This window comes from Haliotis rufescens, unplaced genomic scaffold, assembly GCF_023055435.1.
Source record: "Haliotis rufescens isolate VD_foot unplaced genomic scaffold, xgHalRufe1.0.p SCAF_1, whole genome shotgun sequence".
Lineage (NCBI taxonomy): Eukaryota > Metazoa > Mollusca > Gastropoda > Lepetellida > Haliotidae > Haliotis > Haliotis rufescens.
Genome location: NW_025963779.1, coordinates 84222780 through 84236905, shown reverse-complemented (window position 1 = coordinate 84236905; position 14126 = coordinate 84222780). Strand labels below are relative to the sequence as shown.

The 14126-nt window shown below is 41.0% G+C and overlaps 1 protein-coding gene across 10 annotated transcripts in view; it reads left to right on the top strand.

Annotated features, from left to right (window-relative positions):
* LOC124136961 (phospholipid-transporting ATPase ID-like) overlaps positions 1–14126 on the top strand; it is a 132276-nt gene that overhangs the window by 34057 nt on the left and 84093 nt on the right. For 7 of the 10 annotated variants that reach the window (XR_007222896.1, XR_007222895.1, XR_007222898.1 and 4 more), the window contains exon 2: positions 10473–10540. The gene's annotated coding sequence lies outside the window, so the exon portion shown is untranslated. Of the gene's footprint in view, positions 1–2945; positions 3187–9496; positions 9516–9615; positions 9758–10472; positions 10541–14126 lie in introns of those variants that run through there. The other 3 variants (XM_048402539.1, XM_048402541.1, XM_048402538.1) reach the window with 3 other exon arrangements.

Sequence of the window (14126 nt, the reverse complement as noted above, 5' to 3'; positions counted from 1 at the left end):
TACCTAAGGGACTGGTCATTTATGTATGGGAGGGGGTGCTGATGAGATTAAGGAGGGGGGCTCATGAAAAAAATGTTACAAAATATGAAACAGTCCTAAGACCAATCTGCCCACCCGTCCCCACCTCTCCCCCTCATTTTTAAAGTCCCTGAGGCATGGGCAATGTGAAGTAACGTGCTTCAAGGTTTGCTTTTCTAAAGATACTGGTGCTTTTGACCAACACTGAAGTGTTATCTACAGCTCTATGTAGCCGTGCCCTGTTGGTCACAGGTTTGTCTGGTCCAGACCTGATCACCCAACAACACTGAAGTGTTATCTACAGCTCTATGTAGCCGTGCCCTGTTGGTCATAGGTTTGTCTGGTCCAGACCTGATCACCCAACAACACTGAAGTGTTATCTACAGCTCTATGTAGCCGTGCCCTGTTGGTCATAGGTTTGTCTGGTCCAGACCTGATCACCCAACAACACTGAAGTGTTATCTACAGCTCTATGTAGCCGTGCCCTGTTGGTCACAGGTTTGTCTGGTCCAGACCTGATCACCCAACAACACTGAAGTGTTATCTACAGCTCTATGTAGCCGTGCCCTGTTGGTCATAGGTTTGTCTGGTCCAGACCTGATCACCCAACAACACTGAAGTGTTATCTACAGCTCTATGTAGCCGTGCCCTGTTGGTCACAGGTTTGTCTGGTCCAGACCTGATCACCCAACAACACTGAAGTGTTATCTACAGCTCTATGTAGCCGTGCCCTGTTGGTCATAGGTTTGTCTGGTCCAGACCTGATCACCCAACAACACTGAAGTGTTATCTACAGCTCTATGTAGCCGTGCCCTGTTGGTCATAGGTTTGTCTGGTCCAGACCTGATCACCCAACAACACTGAAGTGTTATCTACAGCTCTATGTGGCCGTGCCCTGTTGGTCACAGGTGTGTCTGGTCCAGACCTGATCACCCAACAACACTGAAGTGTTATCTACAGCTCTATGTAGCCGTGCCCTGTTGGTCACAGGTTTGTCTGGTCCAGACCTGATCACCCCCAAACCAGGAACAACCCTAAAGTGTGATCTGCAGCTCTGTGTGGCCGAGCTGTGTTGGTCACAGGTTTGTCTGGTCCAGGCATCCCAGCTTCCTCTGACATAGTGGAAACATTATTGACTTTTTCCCACCCCCATTGTGTTCTGTTCAAGATAAACATTCTCCTTTCTTCTGCTGTTAATAATTCATAGTAAATCAATAGTCAAATGAGCATGATTTTTTTAGTTTTAGGTTTCAGCTCCATAAATACATAAATACTGGGTACTACCAAGAACTAAAGTACTCACAGAAATGAAAAAAACCTGTTTTTTCGATCTGAGATTTTAAATAAATGCAGTTAATATACAAAATATATAAATATTCAAACAACTCAATTAGTACTAATTGGGCCTTGGTAAAAGTGTGTAAAAATATGAACAAAACACACTATTGTGAAACTGAGCATTACCAGGTGTTAGTAGATCAAGGTGAATGTCCATGACCTATGACACCTTGATGACAGGTGAAAACAGGTGCTTGAAACCCACGTGCATGTGATTGTCAGTGGTTAGTGATTTGTGATTTGCATTGTGGGATAGTGAATCATCGTCAAAATATCAGAACGTAAAAGTAACATATTCCCTTCTCAAACAACAACTTACATGTCATTATTATTATGTACATAAACATAGCTGTTATTTTTATTGTTGTTTTGATAACTTTTTTCCAGGCTAATTTGCATAATGCCTATAGCCTGTTTCTGCCATGTCAATTTGGACTTAGTTTTATTTTTGAATGTTGAAAGTGCCTACAAATTACCTCCTGTAAAGTACATTTTGTATTGAGCACTGAGATAAAACTAGCAAATCCAGACTAGTACTTTTCCAGTTGTTTTGTTATTTTGTATTTACATCTACGTAATGCTTTGTGTCGATTATTAAATCCAGCAAAACAGGTTTTTTTCATTTCCATGAGTACTTTAGGGTTAAGATGATACACTAACAGTGTGATCCGATACGTATCCCGATACCTTGCTCACGATCCGATACATATCATGACACTTGCATGTGCTCTTATCTGTGGTGCGTAAGCCCTCTTTTTCATAGACAGGATGGCCAAATACCTGGCACACTGACGATATACAGTTTAGCAGTGTCAAATGTGGAGCAATGGATGAAACTACTTATGTTTTAACTGCTAAGTTTCACTATTCCTTAGTGTTTGGCGTAACAGTTTTTAAAGAAAGCATTTAAGGTAAGAGAAGTAAAAAACGTGATGCATCTGTGTATCATCTTACTACTCTCAAGCACACTATTCGATATCACTAGTATGCAACTATATTTTCTTTATAGCCACAACATCTTAATTAATTCAGTTTAATTGACTGCCGGTTACACAGGTGAAACCACATTGAGAGTAGAGCGGGACATGGATACCCTATTCCTACTCTGCAACCAATCGGTTGGTTCTACCTCTACGAGTCGACTGTAGAGTAGAGATGTACATGGAGTACCCTATCCCTACTCTGCCACCTATCGGTTAGTTCTACCTCTGCTAGTCTGCCTGTATAGTAGAGATGTACATGGATACCCTATCCCTACTCTGCCACCTATCGGTTAGTTCTACCTCTGCTAGTCTGCCTGTATAGTAGAGATGTACATGGATACCCTATCCCTACTCTGCCACCTATCGGTTAGTTCTACCTCTGCTAGTCTACCTATATAGTAGTGATGTACAGGGGTTCCCTATCCCTACTCTGCCACCTATCGGTTAGTTCTACCTCTGCTAGTCTACCTGTAGAGTAGAGATGTACATGGGGTACCTTATCCCTCCTCTGCCACCAAACGGTTAGCTCTACCTCTGCGAGTCGACTGTGGAGTAGGGCTGTATTGATCTTTGCTGACATACTTATTCAAGCCGTGACAAAATGGCTGATCCAGGTAGAGGTTGGCACTATCACTGTCATTGTGGTCTCCTTTGTGTGCCTGTTTCTATGTATGTTGGGGCTCCTAATACAAATTGATTGTGTGATGGTGTGCATGGTGTACAACTCTCACCTGAATACTGCCCTGCACTTGTGGTAAAAGTGTGTTCACAATGGATATTCACCTGGTCGAGGCACCATAGTACGGTTTAGAACTGATGGAATGTGTTTGTCTTCGAGGTAATCCAGGTAAGCAGCACCAATGGTAATCCCAAATGGTTGTGTCTGGTCTGATTGTACCACTTATAACATCATTAAGATCATTCATCTTTGTATTTTAGTATTTTATATCTTTCAATTCTTATTGTCAGCTTTCTTTTTTGTATTGAGACAAAGATGGCAGTGTATTTCAGAATAATATTTTAGGACTTGAAAACGGTTTGTTTACAACTGGATTGTTTCTTCTGAAAAGGAAGGCTCAAAACTGTTTTTAATAAAGGCAAGCATGTATCAAGTGTCTGTATTTCTGAGGCACTACATTTTTTTTAGGGAACATGATATACTTATTACTTCCTTCATGTGCTATCAGAGGCATATGATCCGAGTCAATGACACTACATCTATATCGAAGAGCCAGCCAGGATATTTCAGGTCCTTGACTGAATATTAAAGGTACCGTGTGTTGTTGGTAATCAATTCTGTGTCATAACTCACAATGCAATTATAGAGATCAGGTGCCGAGGCTATTCAAACAGGTATTATCTAAGCATTTTGCCTTGGGGAAATTATATGGTTGGATCAGATAATTATAACATTGAAGTCTGTAATCAGTTGTAATATGTGTAATGGGTTAATTATATATGTATGTGTTTCTATTCATTTCCTTTCCTTGCAAAATTTGACTTGAGTGTGTCATTGTAGAAGTAATATTTGACTTAGTTGGGTTTGGGTAGGAATAATGAAGAAGATAAGGACAATACTGAAACCTGAGAATATCTGAAGCCTATAACCGACTGATGCCTAATGCCAGATCAGAATTTAGATGTGATAATTTGACCATGTTTAGCTATGATCTATTGTCATGTTTTGTGGTGTGTGCTGTAACTTAGGGATTGGTTACTCATGGTGTTGTGGTACACTTCAGCGTGGATGATGATTTGATCTGATTGCAAAAACTAACTAAGAGTGGTGTTAGGAATAGCTGTAAAGAAAAATATTTTCCTCTGGGGATTCTCCATTTTTATCATATGAGTTGACATCTTTGAACTGACTGAGATATGGATTTGGTTGTCGCAGAGTTTGATCTGACTGAGATAAGGATTTGGTTGTCACAGAGTTTGAACTGACTGAGATAAGGAGTTGGTTGTCACAGAGTTTGATCTGACTGAAATAAGGAGTTGGTTGTCACAGAGTTTGATCTGACTGAGATAAGGATTTGGTTGTCACAGAGTTTGAACTGACTGAGATAAGGAGTTGGTTGTCACAGAGTTTGAACTAACTGAGATAAGGAGTTGGTTGTTGCAGAGTTTGAACTGACTGAGATAAGGATTTGGTTGTCGCAGAGTTTGATCTGACTGAGATAAGGATTTGGTTGTCGCAGAGTTTGATCTGACTGAGATAAGGATTTGGTTGTCGCAGATTTGATCTGACTGAAATAAGGAGTTGGTTGTCGCAGAGTTTGAACTGACTGAGATAAGGATTTGGTTGTCACAGAGTTTGATCTGACTGAGATAAGGAGTTGGTTGTCACAGAGTTTGATCTGACTGAGATAAGGATTTGGTTGTCACAGAGTTTGAAACTGACTGAGATAAGGAGTTGGTTGTCACAGAGTTTGAACTGACTGAGATAAGGGTTATGTTGTCATGGAGTTTGATCTGACTGAGATAAGGAGTTGGTTGTCACAGAGTTTGATCTGACTGAGATAAGGATTTGGTTGTCACAGAGTTTGAACTGACTGAGATAAGGAGTTGGTTGTCACAGAGTTTGAACTGACTGAGATAAGGGTTATGTTGTCATGGAGTTTGATCTGACTGAGATAAGGATTTGGTTGTCACAGAGTTTGATCTGACTGAGATAAGGAGTTGGTTGTCACAGAGTTTGATCTGACTGAGATAAGGATTTGGTTGTCACAGAGTTTGAACTGACTGAGATAAGGAGTTGGTTGTCACAGAGTTTGAACTGACTGAGATAAGGGTTATGTTGTCATGGAGTTTGATCAGACTGAGATAAGGATTTGGTTGTCACAGAGTTTGATCTGACTGAGATAAGGATTTGGTTGTCACAGAGTTTGAACTGACTGAGATAAGGAGTTGGTTGTCACAGAGTTTGATCTGACTGAGAGTATACATTGCTACTGTACCCTGGCAGCTCCTGTTGTTGGTGTGATGTGATGTTATGACCAGTGATTCAACTGTCTCAGTTTGACTTGGATATCTGTTGTAGCATGATGTGGACAGACACATGGGAATGGACATTGTTTCTTTGTTTGTTGTCTATCTCTGCACTCAGCCATATTCCAGCTGTATGATAGCTATCTGTTAATAATCAGGTCTGGACCATACAATCCACTGACTGACATGAGCAATGACATGTAACAACCAAGTCTATCCTTTTAGTCGCCTCTTCCGAAAAGCATTGGTTGCTGAAAACCAATTCTAACCAATTCTATCTCAGATCTTCACGGATTGCATGGGTATAGATGAAGATTAGAATTTTCCGCTGATCCACAGATTTCGTTTAGGGTCACTTTTGTTGTGTTGTACACCCCATAACAATATGTATATAAATCATGAAGGTCCCCCCCCCCCCGACACACACACACACACACCGGGATAACTTTCAGTGTGTTTTGGAAATAACCTGTACTCATCCCTGTATTAGTGATGATGATGTTGACCTGTGGGCACTCCTCCACACGTTAAGATGGTGACTGCTGAGGTCAGAGCAAATACTGTAACTTTGTTGTTATAAAGAAGAACCTTATTTGAGGTTGGTCCCCTTATATTTGTTATAAGGCGACTTACAATTATGACAGTGTAGCCTTGAATGTTTGTTTCTGGACGAAGTGTAAATTGTATTTCAGTACATGTATTACTAAAGTCCTCAGAGTTTGTAGTTGACTCTTGCTTTAACTATGTTTACATATTTTCTCTTTATTCAATTCCAATTTGAAGCAAAATTGAAGCATTGAAGAACTGTTTCAGAGTAATGGCCCCCAAATGCTACCAGTCAATTAGGACTACCATCAATTTATTTGACCTCATCACAATATGGAAATTTCCGGCTGGTTGACTTAAGTCAATTTTGAAGGTGTGTGACAATATAGGGACATGTGATACTTCACATAACGCACTATGATACGATACGTAACACCATGAATTGCTATATGATGCTGGGAATGACATACAGTATTTCACGATATATCCTACATGATATAGATTGGGTGACTCCTCGAACAGATTTTTATTCAGCCTTTGATGTAATAGTGCTACTCAAACAAAGTTAAAGAACACCTGAGTTTTTCATGACTATGTGAAGCATGGCCTGACAGACTTACCATGGTATGACAAAAATTGGGTGTTCTTTAACTTCTTATGAGTGGTATATGTGCCATTTTATGGATTTGTTTGATGGGATGTTTAAGATTTCCAATCGGATATTTTTGTTTGTTTTATTTACAAAAGTAAATGTACGACCACACTGCTGTGTGTCATGGCTGCCTTCTGTTGTGAATTGTGTTACATCCACTACCAGCTAGTTTCATGGCCACCTTCTATCTCTTCGTGTTATTTATCACATTTTTCACCTGGGATGTTGCGGCAGATATAACATTCATACCCCACAGGCATAGCCGTACAAACTCAGGACTACATTAGACACAGGTGGAGGAGAAGTTGACAGAGAGGGAACACACAATATGTGCAGTGTAGGAGTATTCAGGCATCAGAAAAAAGTAGCTGCTTAATATCTCTAATGACTACACATCCACAAATGTAGGACAGTTCAAGCATGACCGTGACATGCTGACCTTCTCCCAGCAGGACAACAGGTAATTTCAGGGCACAGCAGGGGGGACAACTCACACAGGGGTACAGTCATGCTGTGTCTGACTGTTGCTACCAGTTCTTTCAAGGACATGAACGTTGTGAATGGGTCTATTACTGTTGAAAAAATCAGGCTAGGTAATATTGTTGTATCACTGTTTGAGATTGTAATGAACAGGATGAAACTTGGGTTTCCTGTGTTGCCCAAAGTGGTGTGTCAGTGCAGGTCATGCTTGTGGTCATGCTTGTGGCCATGCTCCATGACATGATACATTCTTATTGGGATTGGGCTGCGGACTGATAGTGACAATGTTATCAATGAAGATCTGAGGGTTGGTTGATATGTTCTGACATAGCAGGAGTTCTGTAATAGTGAAATCTTTTGTAGTGGACATTACATGCTGTAATGGGACCCGTGAAGATCCAGGGTAGAGTAGGTCTTCAGCAAGCCATGCTTGTCTCCCCCCGTGAAGATCCGGGGTAGAATAGATCTTCAGCAACCCATGCTTGCCATAAAAAGCGACTGACTATGCTTGTCGTAAGAAGCGACTAAAGTGATCGGGTAGTCAGGCTCGCTGACTTGAATGATGCCTCTCATCGTATCCCAATGGTGTAGATAGATGCTCATGATGTCAATCACCAGATAGATGACAATATACAGTCTACTACTGTCACTGCACAGTTCAAACTGAAAGAAATGGTTAAGTGAACCGTCACTTGCAAACTTGATAGGTTCACATTGATCATTTTGGATAATCCAGTATATTATGTCTCCATTTTAATAGGACCTTGGACCCATTTTCCACCTTTGCTTTGTTTTCGGAAGTGACATCACAAGCTTCATCGAATTTCTCCCACTTATATACTTGCTATCAACAACCAATCAAATGCTTTTGTAAACATGAGTTAGCCTAGATTGACATTCAAAAACACAGCCTCGTCACATGTATTTAGTCTGAATTAGAAGACTGTTATAACATACATCAAGTCTTGTTATTCCGACACTTGTTAATCCGACAATTGGCTTTATCCGACACTAATGATGGGAACCGATTAAATCAGTGCTATTTAGTCCCGTTAATCCGACAGTCTCGCACTCCGACTCCGACTCACATAATTTGCAACGAATTACCGAAATCACTCATTAATCAGTCTCGTTAATCCGACACAGTGATCAGCGTACTCCGTGGTCATCTGCCCGCGAGTACACCGCCCCATGTTTTGATGCGAGACGAGTCGGCGTCTCTCACTCAGTAGCTGCATATTTCAACGGCTGCAGAGATAAATTTGCTTAACAATAAACAGTTACTGATTTAATTAAACAAAATGGGATTAATCACATGCCTTGATTACCTCAATCTCATTAAATCGGATACAAGTTCTTGCTACCACTGAGGACATCCCATTACAGATCACGTCAGATTGACCTTTCGCAAACTTTGACCAACCAATAAATTACAAACAGAAAGTCAACATTAGCCACTAAGAAAGCAGCTTTCTTAAGAATTGCGGCACTATTTTCAAATTGACGGATTCCACTCCATATGCTTTAAAAAGTATGTCGAATCAGTCATACATTAGAAACATATGATTAGAAAACATATACCGCTAACAATGTAACATAACAATATGAATACTGCCTTTTCCCTCTTTATTTATTATAACGTATTTGAATCGTTGTCTATCGTGTTGTTGTCCGATTTTCGATCACGAACGTTGATACCACCTAATTACGTTTATCAGACATACTCGTTACTACAACATAATCATATGCAACCAACAGTGTCGGATTAACAGGACTTGACTGTATATAAGTTAACATTTAGCATGAAAAGATATTTTCTTGGGAGGGAGGAACGTTCTTTTGATCAAATTGGTTTGGTTTGGTTTGTTGTTTAACGCCGCACTCAGCACTATTCCAGCTGTATGACGGCGGTCTGTTAATAATTGAGTCTGGACCAGTTTGGCTCAAATCATACCATAGTTATTGAAAACTAAACATACATGATCTACATGTATTGCAATGTTAAGTTTTGTTGCGTAGAAGTACCCACTTGGTGATATTGGTCACTGGGCTAATCTCTAGTAGGTTGACTATATTGGGTCACCGAGATCATTGTTGATGACACATGCACCATACTTTATCTGTCATGAGAGTGTAGTGGGCGTGTCCACAAGGGATGTTAATGCATATGTTGACAGGTGAAGTAATTACTTGTTTCAAGGTTCTTGTGTTTTTTGCTGATAAACGAGATAAACAGTTGTAGGCCTCCACATTCCTTTGACACTAAGATATTGTTTTTGTGAGTGTGATATAAGGGCAACAAAGCAAAGGCTTCTTTGAATACGATGTTTTGTGTACATATTCAGACAGGTTACAGAATTAATTGTAGTTGTATATATTCTGTCTGGCCACAGTCAGATTTCATGGACTAGTCACCTGCTGTTTTACAATTTAGTTAACTATTCACATGCAGAAGTCCAAAATATAGTTTTTAGTGATTGCAACACAGGACACGACCCCTGGGAGTGAGTGTAAGCATAGGGGAGCCTTTGGGGGTGGTTGAATTCGGGGTACAGATAAGTGAATACCAACGTAGATACAGGAAGATAGGTCGTGCTAGTTGTACACACATACCTCCGGCCCATGGCTGAGTTTGCTAGCGAGTCACTCCCATCGTACGATAAGTATTTCGCAATATATTGATATTGTGGTATTACAAGCCCTGAAGTAGGACAGTTGGATTTGAGTGTTTATAGTCTGAAGACCATGCAATGTAAGTACATGTATTTTTCAAATGGGAAGCTGTTCTATTCCACCAGTGGTCATCTGTCCTGCCCACAGGGCACTCTGTTCAACAGGTCCTGTATATTGAGAGGTTATGAATCTCACTGCTGCTTTCACATCATTTTGTGCTTTTTTCCTGAGAACGATTATTGATTAGAATTGTTGTACCTGTATTCAGAAAACAATTATTTTACTGTTTGTCCCAGTTTCAACATTTTAGTTGCTTTTTTAAATGTTCAGTTTAGCTTATTACATTGTATTCTATGTTCCAGTGAGTGTTGACTTCCTTACGTGGAGGGTTGTGAAAATATTTGTTGCTTGTCTAATTTGAAATAGAATATTTTAGTGAAAGAATGATACTTATCATCTTAAGTCTAATAATGTTGAAAACAAAATTGATATTACATTCTGGGATGAGGGTAATATTAGAGGTATCTTCTCATTGAATATTACCCACTCAGCAGACAGCCGAAGACATTGGTCATCACATTGATCTGAGTTTACCATTCCCCATATGTGCTGTCAATATGCTGAGCATTCAAGGATAAATAGCTTGGAACTGTACTCTAATGTGTGTATCATGGGTTGAAAAGACCTTGAAAATTCTTCACCCAAAGCTGCATGAAATTTGATAAACATCGATAGGCCCTGGAAATTAAGGATGATGGTGCCAACATGTGTTAATTATGTTTGTTTGCTTTCAGCTGTGCTTGAGTGGGAGCTACTGACATGTTGATACGGAAAACCCCCTAGGCGCTGCTCATCCAACAAGGTATGGTGGAGAGGGGTGGGGACTTCTCCTGGGATGCCCAGATTACTGAGGAAATATGATGGACATGTTCAAATGACAATTTGTCAGTCCATTTTATTATTGCAACACTTTGTAACATTGGAGATTTATATGATATTATGTGATGTTTTTAATGTTTTATTATCACAAATCTATCATGTGGAATTCTCATACCCAAATGTACTGCTCTCTGTTTCATTGAAATTGAATTCCTTTGAGCTTGCACAATGTTCATGTCAGCTTGCTTATGGATATAAATAATGTTGCTAGAGTGATAATGGCTTGGCATTTTGCCGACTGCGATACTGTCATCTAAGCCTGGGAAGGCAGCATGACATACACATCTCTGCTTGCTATTAGGAGTGGAGTTTGATTTCCCATGAGAGAAAGTGAAAGTTACCTCCCCTTAGAACCTCTCATATCAAGCTTTGTATTAGCATACAAATATGAACATAGAAATATGCAATGAACTTTTATCATGTTTACGAATGATGTGTCTGGCGTTTTGTTGACATTACATAATACAGTTGGTGACAGTGACGAGACGGGGGTGCTGACAATGACAGGACAGGGGGTGCTGACAGTGACGGGATGGGGGTGACAGTGACGGGATGGGTACTGACAGTGACGGGATGGGGGTGACAGTGACGGGATGGGTGCTGACAGTGATGGGATGGGATAGGGGGTGACAGTGACGGGATGGGGGGGGGTGACAGTGACAGGATGGGTGCTGACAGTGACGGGATGGGGGATGACAGGGATGGGGGATGACAGTGACGGGATGGGGGATGACAGTGACGGGATGGGGGTTGACAGTGATGGGATGGGTGCTGACAGTGATGGGATGGGTGCTGACAGTGACGGGATGGGGGGTGCCAGTGGACAGGACGGGTGCTGACAGTGATGGGAGGGGATGCTGACAGTGACGGGATGGGGGTAACAATGACAGGATAGGGGGTGCTGACAGTGATGGGATGGGTGCTGACAGTGATGGGTTGAGGGGGAGGGGGTGGCAGTGATGGGATTGGTGTTGACAGTGATGGGTAGGGGATGCCTACAGTGATGGGATGGTGGGTGACAGTGATGGGTAGGGGATGCTGACAGTGATGGGATGGTGGGTGACAATGACTGGATTGGGGTGGTGGAGGTGTTGTTGGAGCCCATGTTGGAGCAGGCCTGATGTCTGTCCCACAGCTGCTGGGATCTGTTGGTTGTAGATCTGCTGATTTTCCTCGTTAAAATTTCTTGGTATATAAGCACCACACCATGGTGCAGTCGGCCATCATATACATGTATACACAGAATAGAATGCACTGTTTTATTTAGAACCGGCCTGTCCCTGGTTGGAGAGCCGCACCACAACCACCTCTGTTGGTGCAGTCGCCCATCATGTATACACTGAATAGAATAGACTAGCACATCATCAAACACAAGTTTGAAAGAGCTGCTTCCTTCGAGGACAATACCCAGCAATGGAGAGATATTGATCAAATGTGATAGTCCAGACCATGGATACGCTAAATATTTGGATGCACAATTTACACTGGGCGAACCTGTCAGCCTTTGTTGTCACCTGTGAGATGAGTAAATGACACCCACGTCATCTGCATTATTTTTAATCATGCTATAGATTTCTGTATCACTTACGTCAAAGAATTTTTGCATTTCAGTGTGTTTAATGGGTGTATTGAATGTGATACTGTTCCCTTTGAGACATTTTGATGATTTCATTCTTCAACTATATGTGTGAGAAACAACTTCAGTAGGCTTTTGATAAAAGAATCTTTATGATCAATTTGAAATCTTCCTGAAATAATTTGGACTTTTTTGCCAGTGAAGATGTGGGTTAGAATTGATCTTCAGCAACCCATGCTTGTCGTAACAGTGAAATATTTTGTAGTGGACATTACATGATATTATGGGACCCTTGAGGATCCGGGGTAGAATAGGTCCAGGTCCAGGTAAAAGGGGCGACTGTGCTTGTCGTAAGAGGTGACTGACGGGATCCAGTGTTCAGATGTAGTGACTTGGTTGATGCATGTCATTGTATCACAATTGTGTAGATCTAAGCTCATGATGTCGATCACTGGATTGTCTGTTTTAGAGTTGATTATATACCGCCGTCATATGGCTGGAATATTGCTGAGTGCGGCCTTAAACAACTAACAAACAAACAAACAAACAAATCTTTTGGGGAATTATGATAAATTGTGTGCCTAAAAAAAGTAGTTCCAGAATAGTCATGGAGCTGTTCAATCTGGTGGAGAAATGTCACTGTGAACTTATATGTGCTCATGTACAAGAAAAAAGGTAGTATTTAATTATACTTCAATCAGTAATGTTTACCAACCCTCCAACTCTTTCCGCAACAAACTGCTTATGGTCACAGACAGTCCTGTGCTTCTTGAAGTCTCCCAAAATATATTTTAAACAGCTTGTGACCATATATGTAACTTCTCCAAATTTGAATGCAGATTTTCACAATATCAAAAAGTAAATATGCATCAGTTTAACATTAGGAGACAAATGACGTGCCAGTGATTCATGTTGTGTAAGACGACTCATTCTGTCATGTTTGGGGCATCGTTCCGAGCTAAGTTAACTGACTTTAAAAGTCCAGTTTCCACCCTTGCCGAACTAGGCTGGAATTATATTTTTGCTGCACTAACCAGTCTATGCGTAGTAAAAATCAAAATCGCGTAACAAAATTGACATCTGGTTCATAAACTGTGATGCAGATTTCTGTCAATTACAGGATTTGCAAATCACGTGAACCAACAACTTGGCGTCAACAGATGTTTACCAAATCTTTTTATGTTTTTAATCAAGGTGCTCATGGGATTTCATGCACTATGCAAATTATGACCCGTTTTATCACAATATAGATTTTGAGTATCGATCAGATCGTTTGACTAGGCGCAGCCATTTTGTTTGAAGCAAACATGGCAAATGCAGGTGATATGAGAGGTGGAATCTGATTGGTCAATAGAAGGGGCAAAGAAGGGTCATCATCCGTAATAGCCACTGGTGGAACTGGGATCAAGCCCAAATATTCCAGCCAAGTTTGGCAAGGGTGGAAACTGGACTTTTATAGTCAGCTAACTCTCTAGCCTCTGGAAGATGTGTTGGGTGTGATGTACCAGTGATTCATGTCATGCAATCTGCTGCACTCATTCCAAGATGTTGCATGGTTTGTTTGCCAGATCTCTTGTCTTAGTTCCATTATGTAATTATCCCCCGCCGCGCGAAAGCGCGAAGCGGGGGATATAGTATTCACGACCGTCCGTCCGTACGTCCCACCTGTTTGTTGCCGCGATATCTCAAGAACTAAACACTGGATTGTCTTCATATTTGGAACTATGGTGTATATACAGACTCCGCAGACACCAGTCGGTTTTGGTGACCTTGATCCCATTTTCAAGGTCACAGCAGACAAATCTGCTTTTAGAGTTGGAAAACGGTGTTGCCGCGATATCTCAAGAACTAAACACTGGATTGTCTTCATATTTGGAACTTTGGTGTATATACAGACTCCGCAGACACCAGTCGGTTTTGGTGACCTTGATCC